Source organism: Cibotium barometz, chromosome 53 (genome assembly GCF_041138505.1).
Source record: "Cibotium barometz isolate CiBa-2024 chromosome 53, ASM4113850v1, whole genome shotgun sequence".
In the NCBI taxonomy this organism is placed as follows: domain Eukaryota; kingdom Viridiplantae; phylum Streptophyta; class Polypodiopsida; order Cyatheales; family Cibotiaceae; genus Cibotium; species Cibotium barometz.
Window position 1 is genome coordinate 26143397 of NC_141098.1, and position 11139 is coordinate 26154535.

An 11139-nucleotide genomic window follows, 5' to 3' on the forward strand; every position below is an offset into this window, starting at 1 on the left:
ATACTTTGTCTGACACAAAGCAATACCTCCATCACACTGCTTAAATTGTATCCCCAAATAATGATGCAAATGCCCCAAATCTGACATCTCAAAAGAGGCATTCAAATCAGCCTTAAAATCAGCAATATGACTCTCATTTGGTCCTGTGAGCAGCATGTCATCGACATAGAGAGCAATGATTAGATGTACACCATCCACACGTTTAACATACAAAGTGCTTTCTGTTGGACTATTCTGAAACCCATGTGCAGTCAAATATGCATGTATTTTTTCATACCAAGCTCGTGGAGCTTGCTTTAAACCATATAAAGCCTTTTTTAACCTGCACACTTTGTTTTCCTGCCCTCTTTGAACAAAACCACGAGGCTGCGATACATACACCTCCTCATGCAAATCTCCATTTAAGAACGCAGTCTTTATGTCCAGCTGATGTACATTCCAACCATTATGAGCTGCTAATGCACAGATGCTACGAACAGTGGTCATACGACATGTGGGAGCAAAAGTCTCATCAAAATCAATGCCCTTCTCTTGAGCATAACCTTTTGCAACAAGCCTAGCCTTATGGCGATCCACTGTGCCATCAGGCTTACGCTTCAATTTGTATACCCACTTAGTGCCAATGGCCTTCTTGCCAGGGGGCAAGTCACATAAAGACCATGTACTATTCTTCATAATAGCATCGTATTCTGCTTGCATAGCAGCCATCCAATTTTCTGAACTTTGTGCCTCATCAAATGAAACAGGCTCACTTTCATCGCACATACTAGAAACAGCCAATGCATAACAATCTGACGCATAAGAGGCACCATGAGAGCCAGAACGAGTGCGACTAGACAAAGGGGCATCCAACTTGCTGTCACGCAAAGTCTGCACCAGCCATCTAGGCATGTTCCTAGAGCCCTCAATCTCTTGTCTCTCATCCTCAAGTGCATCATGCACATCTGCATCAGATATAGGCTGATCTGTGCCATCATTTAAAACCTGCATAGGCTGAAAAACTGCCTCATGAGGTATTGCACTTGACTGTGCACCACTGAAAAGAGGCAACAATGTATCATAGACATCACGTGAGCTGATATCTGTCTCCTTAGTACATGAAACCAAGGGCTGAACTGCATCTTCCACAAATACAACATCACGGCTAACCAAAATGCGCTTTGTCTGTGGATGATACAAACGATAGCCTTTGCTCTCAGCACTATATCCAACAAAAATACATTTGACAGCTTTGTCATCCAATTTTCTGCGATGTTGCACAGGCACTAATGCATATGCCAGGCAACCAAAAACACGTAAATGGCCAACAGATGGCTTGCGGCTATGCCAAGCCTCATATGGAGTGACAACCTGTAATGCTTTGGTGGGACACCTGTTTAGTACATAAGTGGCACACATGACAGCCTCAAGCCAAAAACCATGTGGTAGACTTTGACTCTTAACCATACATCTTGCCATTTCCATGAGAGACCTGTTTTTTTCTCTCAGCCACACCATTTTGCTGTGGTGTATACGGCACTGTACATTGGTGTTTTATCCCACGCTCAGCCAGAAATGCATTAAATTCTGAAGACATATACTCCCCCCCTCGATCTGAACGGAGGGTGCCCATCTTACTTTCTGACACATTTTCAGCCATAACCAAAAACTGTTTGAAGCACAAAAACACTTCGGACTTTGCCTTCAAAGGATATACCCATGCATGCCTGGTAAAATCATCAATGAAAGTCACGAAGTAAAGGTAGTTTCCAAATGATGGAGTTTGCATGGGACCACAAACATCACTGTGAACAAGCTGCAATCTGCGTTCAGCTCTCACTGATCCATCTTTGGGAAAGGAAGCACGCTGCATTTTACCCAATATGCAGCCCTCACAAACATGCTTGACAGGTGCCTCAAGCTTAGGCAAAGAAGACACCATTTCAGATTTCTGCAGGCGCAGCAAACTTGCAAAATTCAGATGACCAAAACGTGCATGCCACAGTTTTGCATTTGAAATAGCCTGCGTATCCATAATAGCACATGCTGAATCCTCTACACATTTGCCATCCATATTGAGCTTATACAGCCCTCGACATAGTGAACCAGATGCTACAATGATGTCACCACAAGAGAGATCATGAACAGTACATCTGTCATCCACAAATTTTACAACCAAACCTGTTTTGGCAAATGCGGAGACTGACAGCAGATTCTTTTTGATCCCTGGCACATACAATGCATCAAAAAGTGTAAAGGTGTTGCAATTTGCAACATTCAGCACAATCTGTCCAACTCCTTTAACGGGATAAGAGGAGTTATTGGCACAAGTGACAGTATTCCCTGTGGGAGCAGACTCAAGGAAAGTGAATAAACTGCGCTGCGAGGTGATATGCTTAGTGTCACCACTGTCAAAGTACCATACATCTGAATCTACTGCAGACATACATGTGTCATGCAAAGATGGGTCATAACTGCACTGCGCATTGAATGCCCATTCTGTATCTTGAACAACATTAGCAGATTCATTGTTAGAAGGAGAGGCATCTGCAACAGCCATACCAGCCTCTTTCTTCTTAGCCTCTTTCGCAGCCAGCTTAGGACACGCTTTGATGACATGATCATTTCCCTTACAGTACTTGCAAAATGTCTTCTGTTTGTCACCCTTCTTCTCATCTTTGTCTTCCTTCTTTGGTTGCGCAGCATTTGCAGATTTCTGCTTACTAGAAGAAAAGCCAGCTTTACCTTTCCCGCTTCTCTGACTAGCAACGAAAGCTTGATCTGCGACACGCATAATATTCCTGTTTTGCCTTGACTGGTCTTCTTGCAGCAAAACAGAAACTAACTCCTCAAATGATAAGGCATTGGGATTGCCTTTCATCATCAAGCGAAGAGTGGAAGCAAAACCCTGATAAGAATCTGGTAGACCATTCAAAACAGTCTGCACAAGTGAACTGTCTGACAGGATTTCATCTGCAGAAATGAGCTGCTCTTTGAAATCCTTGATCTTTGTCAAAAAGCTATCCATAGAATCACCTTCGTTCATATGCTCACTCTCCAACTGTTTTCGGAGGTAAGCAACACGAGCCTCATTTCTTGCCTGATACAATGTGGCAAGTACATCCCAAGCATCCTTAGAAGTCCTGCAGGAGCGAATATGTGGGATAATGGTACGTTTGACAGACAGCGCAATCAAGGCATGAGCCTGCGCATCTCTACCATCCCAACGAATCTGCTCTGCTGAAAGTGGTGGTTCTCGAATAGCTGCTACAGCACTTGTGCCTGCACCATCATCAACAGTACCTGTTTCTGATGTGTTTGCAGCATTCCCAGCCACAATAAGACGTGCATCAATACCCTGCACAATGTTCCATAACCCCTTTGCTACCAATACATGTCGCATCATATATGCCCACAATAGATAGTTGGTGCCATCCAACTTATCCTCAGCAGCCAACATGCGGAATACATCATTGTTGTCAGCCATGGCCAATGACTGTACTACTAGATGTAAATGCTGTCTGTAAGAGGTAAACCTGTATAAAATCGACCTGTGCTATGTAGCACAGCCCAAAACAGACGAATGGGCACCTGTCCTGCAGATTTTAATCTTGACAGAAAATCTGCACAGTAGGACGATTTTGCCTGCGCAGTACTTGGAATGCAAAAACGGAGGGCGAAATGACTTCAGATCAAAATTCTGAAACGAATAAGCCCTACGGGCCCTCCCACGGCATATACTAACCTGCAGACGCTCGTGAAACCTCGTCGCAATCGGAGGAGATGAAGCGGCAGGTGCCGGTGATGCTGCCCGGGAGGAGGAAGCCTGCTCTGATACCAATTGTTGGAATTAGGGTTGCAGGAATGCACACACAACTTCAAGAAGATGAGGAAGCTTGAGCACAACACAGTAGTGTATTATGAGTGCCAAAAATGAAAGATTACTAGCCCTAGAAGATAATGGGCGTATATACAATGCACGGGGGAAAAAACCTCCTAGTGAGGGAAAAAGTGCCCCGGCGGTCCTAAGTGTGTTCACACACATCACTACTATAATATGGTAACAAGTCCTTCCTCATTACATCTAGCAATGTGGGGCTTGGTTGGATTGGTTCCAGAGGTAGAGACTCTTGAAGTGGTTCTATTTATAGGCTTTTCTTAGACCTTGAGAAAACTCTGAGGTTCAACTTCTCACTCGTTTGGTTCAAGGATAAGGTATGGGATACGTGGGATTAGTGGTTTGTACTCAACCACTTGCTCTAGTTGGAGTTAAAAATGGAGTAAAAAATGTCTAATAAAGTGGAAATAAAATTGGAGTTAAAACAAGAAAGTTATTAACGCTTTGTGATCACTATATACATGTTCAAGTTTGGGAATGCCATATACACTATATTTGTCATGCAAGAAATTTGATGTTTGAAATTTTTGATTTTCAATAGAACCATATGTTTAATTGCACAACTAACAATGTGATGTTTTATTAGAAGAGCTCAATGTCAAATTCCTTTGCCAAGTTGGTAAGATTAGTTATGTAAGATCTCTCCCTCCAGCTTCTGAGGTGTGCAGGTGTAAGAATCTCTCCTTCTGATCTTATAATTATTCCCCTCTCTAAAATAAAAGAAAGATCATGTTTTACCCTATTTTGGTCTAGAGAGAGAAAATATCTAGAGAGAGGTAATTCAAAATTAAGATATTTTTGGATATAAAAATCTTCCTAGTGTCTAAAATGATTTTTCCTAAAATAGAAATTCAAAAAGAACTTTCCAATGTGCAATTGGAATTAATTGAAATTAGTTAAAAAGGACCTGAGCCTAAGGGTCCAAATTTTTAGAAATTTTTGAATTATGCTCCAATTAAGGTTTTTATGGACCAATAAGATTAATCCAAATGTAGGGAGGAGATAAATTGAAGAATAAAAGAAAATCTCCCAAAAATGAGTAAATACTCACATAAGATGAAGAGTTGACTAAGGACAAGGTTTATTAGTTAAAAAAGAAGAGATATTTAGAGGAAATGATGCATTTTTGACACCTCAGTGTGGGGAATTTCCCTCATGAAGGAGGCGTCTATTTCACATGTGTGGAGTTTTAAACTCATAATAATGAGATATTTCATCTCTCCTCTCTCCTGTTTCAACTAGATCCAAAAAGTGAGCTAAACTGACCTAAAAATGGTCAAAAATTGACCAAACCAATTTTGAAAAATTCTAGAATTAGTTTGCTTGGTTAGAGGCTCATTTTTTCCTATAAATAGAAGCCTCCCCCTTTGTACAAGGTTAATAGTGTTTATGCACTGTTACTCTACTCCTCCCCAGAGTCAAATACATTGAATTCACTTGATAATTCAATTGTTTTTGACTAAATCCTCTACAAAGAATTGGTGGCCACTCTTGATCCAAACAAGAGTAGAATCCTCAATCCCTCAAGCCAAAGGAAAGCTCACAAAACTCTATGTAAGTTAATAATTCTACTTTCTTTTAATTCTAATATAAGATTTTCTGATTCTTGCTTTTTAATGTGAATATGGATGTTTATGCCTTGATGAAAAGGCCACCCCCTTCTCTTCCTTAAGAATTCAACCTTTCTCTATCCTAAAATGAGTAACAAATAAATTGATTTAATCTTTCTTATTGTTTACTTACTTGAAAGTGAAAATTGAGTAGATTAGAGTGTTTTACTTCACTTGGGATTAATTTTAAAGTAATATTAGAATTTAAAAATTGAGAAATGGTCAGCCATACAAAGGAGGTTATGACAAAAAAATTTTAAATTTTGTGAAAATAAATTTTATCTTCATGTTATTCTAAAAGAGTAATCCCCACCGTTTGTGCATTCTGAAAGAATTTTTTTATTTATTATAAAAGTGTTATTTTTATTAGATTTATTTTTTATGCATAGAAAGATGCAAAAAATTATATTTTTAATTCAAAAGTGTTATTCTCATTAAAATTGAATTTATGCATAGAAAGATGGATAAAAGATTTATTTTTATTTCAAAAGTGTTGCTCTCATAATTGAATTTATGCATAGAAAGATGCATAAAAGATTTATTTTTAATTTAAAAGTGTTATTCTCATTAAAATTAATTTATGCATAGAAAGATTTATTTTTATTTTAAAAAAGTTACTTTCATTAAAATTAATTTTATGCATAAAAGATTTATTTTTATTTCAAAAGTGTTACTTTCATTAAAATTGATTTTATGCATAGAAAGATGCATAAAAGATTTATTTTTATTTTAAAAGTGTTATTCTCATTAAAATTAAATTTATGCATAGAAAGATGCACAAAAGATTTATTTTTATTTCAAAAGTGTTATTCTCTTTAAAATTGAATTTATGCATAGAAATATGCACAAAAGATTTATTTTTATTTCAAAAGTGTTATTCTCATTAAAATTGAATTTATGCATAGAAAGATGCACAAAAGATTTATTTTTATTTCAAAAGTGTTATTCTCTTTGAAATTGAATTTATGCATAGAAAAATGCATAAAAGATTTATTTTTATTTCAAAAGTGTTGCTTTCATTAAAATTAAATTTATGCATAGAAAGATGCATAAAAGATTTATTTTTATTTCAAAAGTGTTGCTTTCATTAAAATTGAATTTATGCATAGAAAGATGCATAAAAGATTTATTTTTAGTTCAAAAGTGTTATTCTCATTAAAATTGATTTATGCATAGAAGATTTATTTTTATTTCAAAAGTGTTACTTTCATTAAAATTGATTTTATGCATAGAAAGATGCATAAAAGATTTATTTTTATTTCAAAAGTGTTGCTTTCATTAAAATTGAATTTATGCATAGAAAGATGCATAAAAGATTTATTTTTATTTCAAAAGTGTTATTCTCATTAAAATTGAATTTATGCATAGAAAAATGCATAAAAGATTTATTGTTATTTCAAAAGTGTTATTCTCTTTAAAATTGAATTTATGCATAGAAAGATACATAAAAGATTTATTTTTATTTCAAAAGTGTTATTCTCATTAAAATTGAATTTATGCATAGAAAGATGCATAAAAGTTTTATTTTTATTTCAAAAGTGTTGCTTTCATTAAAATTGATTTTATGCATAAAAGATTTATTTTTATTTCAAAAGTGTTATTCTCATTAAAATTGAATTTATGCATAGAAAGATGCATAAAAGATTTTTTTTATTTTAAAAGTGTTATTCTCTTTAAAATTGAATTTATGCATAGAAAGATGCATAAAAGATTTATTTTTATTTCAAAAGTGTTATTCTCATTAAAATTGATTTTATGCATAGAAAGATGCATAAAATATTTATTTTTTAATTCAAAAGTGTTATTCTCATTAAAATTGATTTTATGCATAGAAAGATGCATAAAATATTTATTTTTTAATTCAAAAGTGTTATTCTCATTAAAATTGAATTTATGCATAGGAAGATGCATAAAAGATTTATTTTTATTTCAAAAGTGTTATTTTTCTTAAAACTGAATTATGCATATAAATAGATGCGTAAAGAATCTTTATATCAAAAATTAGAATTCTCTTAAATTCTATGTTTAAATTCTATAAATAGAAGTGATGAGAATGTGAGGTGAATTGATGTGATGAGATAAGATGTGAATCAGATAGATGATGATTGGATGGATGGATGGATGGATGTGATGTGAATAGAAGTGATGAGAATGTGAGGTGAATAGATGTGATGAGATAAGATGTGAATCAGATAGATGATGATTGGATGGATGGATGTGATATGAATAGAAGTGATGAGAATGTGAGGTGAATAGATGTGATGAGATAAGATGTGAATCAGATAGATGATGATTGGATGGATGGATGTGATGTGAATAGAAGTGATGAGAATATGAGGTGAATAGATGTGATGAGATAAGATGTGAATCAGATAGATGTCAATGAATGGATGGATGGATGTGAATGAATGGATGGATGGATGGATGTGATGTGAATCAGATAGATGTGAATGAATGGATGGATGGATGTGATGTGAATAGAGGTGATGAGAATGACAGGTAAATAGATGTGATGAGATAAGATGTGAATCAGATAGATGTGAATGAATGGATGGATGGATGTAATGTGAATAGAGGTGATGAGAATGAGAGGTAAATAGATGTGATGAGATGTGATGTGAATCAGATAGATGATGAATGGATGGATGGATGTGATGTGAATAGAGGTGATGAGAATGAGAGGTAAATAGATGTGATGTGAATTAGATAGATGTGAATGAATGGATGGATGTGATGTGAATTAGATAGATGTGAATGAATGGATGGATGGATGTGATGTGAATAGATGTGAATAGAGGTGAATAGAATGAGAGGTGAATAGATATGATGAGATAAGATGTGAATCAGATAGATGATGAATGGATGGATGGATGTGGTGTGAATAGAGGTGATGAGAATGTGAGGTGAATAGATGTGATGAGATGTGATGTGAATCAGATAAATGTGAATGAATGAATGAGATGTGATGTCATGTGAATCAGGATGTAAATGAATGATATGGGATATGAGTGGATGATATGTGATGAAAATGGATGTAAATGTATAAGTGAAGAATGGATGTGAATATATGTGATGATAATGGATGTGAATGTATATGTGAAGAATGGATGTGAATGTATGTGATGATAATGGATGTGAATGTATATGTGAAAGAATTGATATGAATGAGTATGTGAAAGATGTAGATGTATATGTGAAAGAATGTGATGTGATGGAAAGAGATGTGATGTGTCATAAATATATATGAATGTGAATGTGATGAATATGAATGAATGTGAATGTGATGAATATGAATGAATGTGAATGTGATGAATTTGAATGAATGTTAAAATGATGGATATGAATGAATGTGATGTGATAGATATGAATGTATGGATAGATATGAGTAGTCGTACATGTGAACGATTGGATGGATGTGGATGAATGAGATGAGATGTGTATGATGAGATGTGGATGAATGAGATGAGATGTGTATGAATGAGATACGATATGGATAGAAGTGATGTGATATAATGGTGATGAGAATGAAATGTGATGGATATGAATGAATGTGATGTGAAGGGATGTGAATCGGGATAGATGTGAATGAATGAGTGAGATGTGATGTGAGTGAATGTGATGTGGTTTGAATGGATGAGATGTGAATGAATGTGCTGTGGTCTAAATGGATGAGATTGAATGTGATGTGGTCTAAATGGATGAGATTGAATGTGATGTGATGAGATGTGAATATGGGTAGATATGAGTGAATGAGATCTGATGAGGTTAAATTGAGGAAATATGAGATGAGATAAAAATGATGAGATTGGATGAGAATAGGAATACTTATGAATTGATTGTGGAATTAAATAATGTGGTTTGATGTGGAACAATGTGGAAAGACGGGAGTTCATTATAGAAACTGTATTTTTGAACTGTTTTCAAATGATTGTTTTATGTCAAGAATGCTGGAGAAGCATTTTGACCGTCTTGTGAGTGAGGTCGTGGAGACCTAATCTGATAAAGTTGCAATAGCTGACGGAGAGTCAATGGAGGATGTCTCACGTAGCAAGGTCGGCCGATGTCTTAAACCAGCCTCGGTTCGATTAAAATGGTGAGCTTCTGGTACGGTGGATGAGGGACCAAGGAAGCGGCCTATGAGTGAAGCACTAGGTCACCTTGCGAAGGATCCTAGAGGGTGCTGACCATACGGTGCTCGGGCTCTGGGTCGCCGACGATACCCACACGTGCATCGTGGAAGATATTGGAACAAGGAGTAAGAGTTGTTTTCTGAATTCGGGCATGGATCTGGTTGATTGACCTTGCTAGTCCTCAACGGATGAGTCCATGGCTCTTTTATATGGATCCGTTGGTTGATCTTGCTGATCAACGGAGATTCCATTTTGATATGTGAATATATTGCCGGTTACTATGAGCTAGGAACTATCGAAAAGGCCCCTGAGTGGACAGGTGGTGAGCATTCTAGTTGCCAATGATGCCATAGGTACACCAATGAAGGAATGATTGGAAATAAGGATTCAATCGGAGATTTTGAGGATTATGATCAGTGACACAATGGTTTCATTAAATGATTATTTTTAAAGATAGCTGATTCTGTGAAAAAAGTAATTTCATATTGTGTGTATAAGTGGTGTGACTAGTTTTAAGTTTGCATGAATATTCGACTAGGGAGCCTGGGAACTCTTTTCCCTAGGTACCCGGGACAAAACCTAACCAAATTCTTAATTGTATCCCATCACTACAGTGGTTGGGTGGTTGGCTAACCCACGGGACTGGATGGGGTTAGGTTGGACTGATGGATCCCTAAATTGAGACTCAATTCTGTTATGGCACGATAGATGAAGTAAATCCTAGACAAAAATTGTTCTATGGAAAAAAATCAATGACTGTGCCTCTCAATGAGGAAAAAAGCGTTGGTCTCTATGATCCAAGTACAATCTTTTCTTGATCTGACTATGGGACTTACGGGTTTGGTCAGATCAGTTCAATTAGTTAAGGCTTTTGACTACGTTAGAGAAAAATTATCCTGGAGGTGCTTTCCGAGCAAGGGAAGTTGTTTCGGGTTTGGAAGAACCGATAGATTAGTCTCTTGTCCGAAAATCCATGGGCGAGGCCCTCGAGTGTGGGACCCTACCCCGCACAAGAAGTGCTACTTCCGCTGCTAGCATCCCTGAATTCATTGCGCGGCGGGGTCAGGGATCTTACAAGCTATTTTTAGTTTAAAAAATGACTATTTTTTGCTTTAAAAATCTTTGAAGGACCCTTACTGTATAACCACCCATATGTGTGTGTATATACATATATAAGAGAGAGAGAGAGAGAGAGAGAGAGAGAGAGAGAGAGAGAGAGAGGTGGTTATGGAGAGACAAAGTTTCAAAGAAGTAGTGGAGTATAAATATATATGTGTGTATATACATATATAAGAGAGAGAGAGAGAGAGAGAGAGAGAGAGAGAGAGAGGTGGTTATGGAGTATATACATATATAAGAGAGAGAGAGAGAGAGAGAGAGAGAGAGGTGGTTATGGAGAGACAAAGTTTCAAAGAAGTAGTGGAGTATAAATTAATGATTACCACTGTACAGTCTAATAGAACAGCAAAGTCTATTATATAAAAAGGATGTAACCTTAAACTTAAAGCACTTTTCTTTTTAA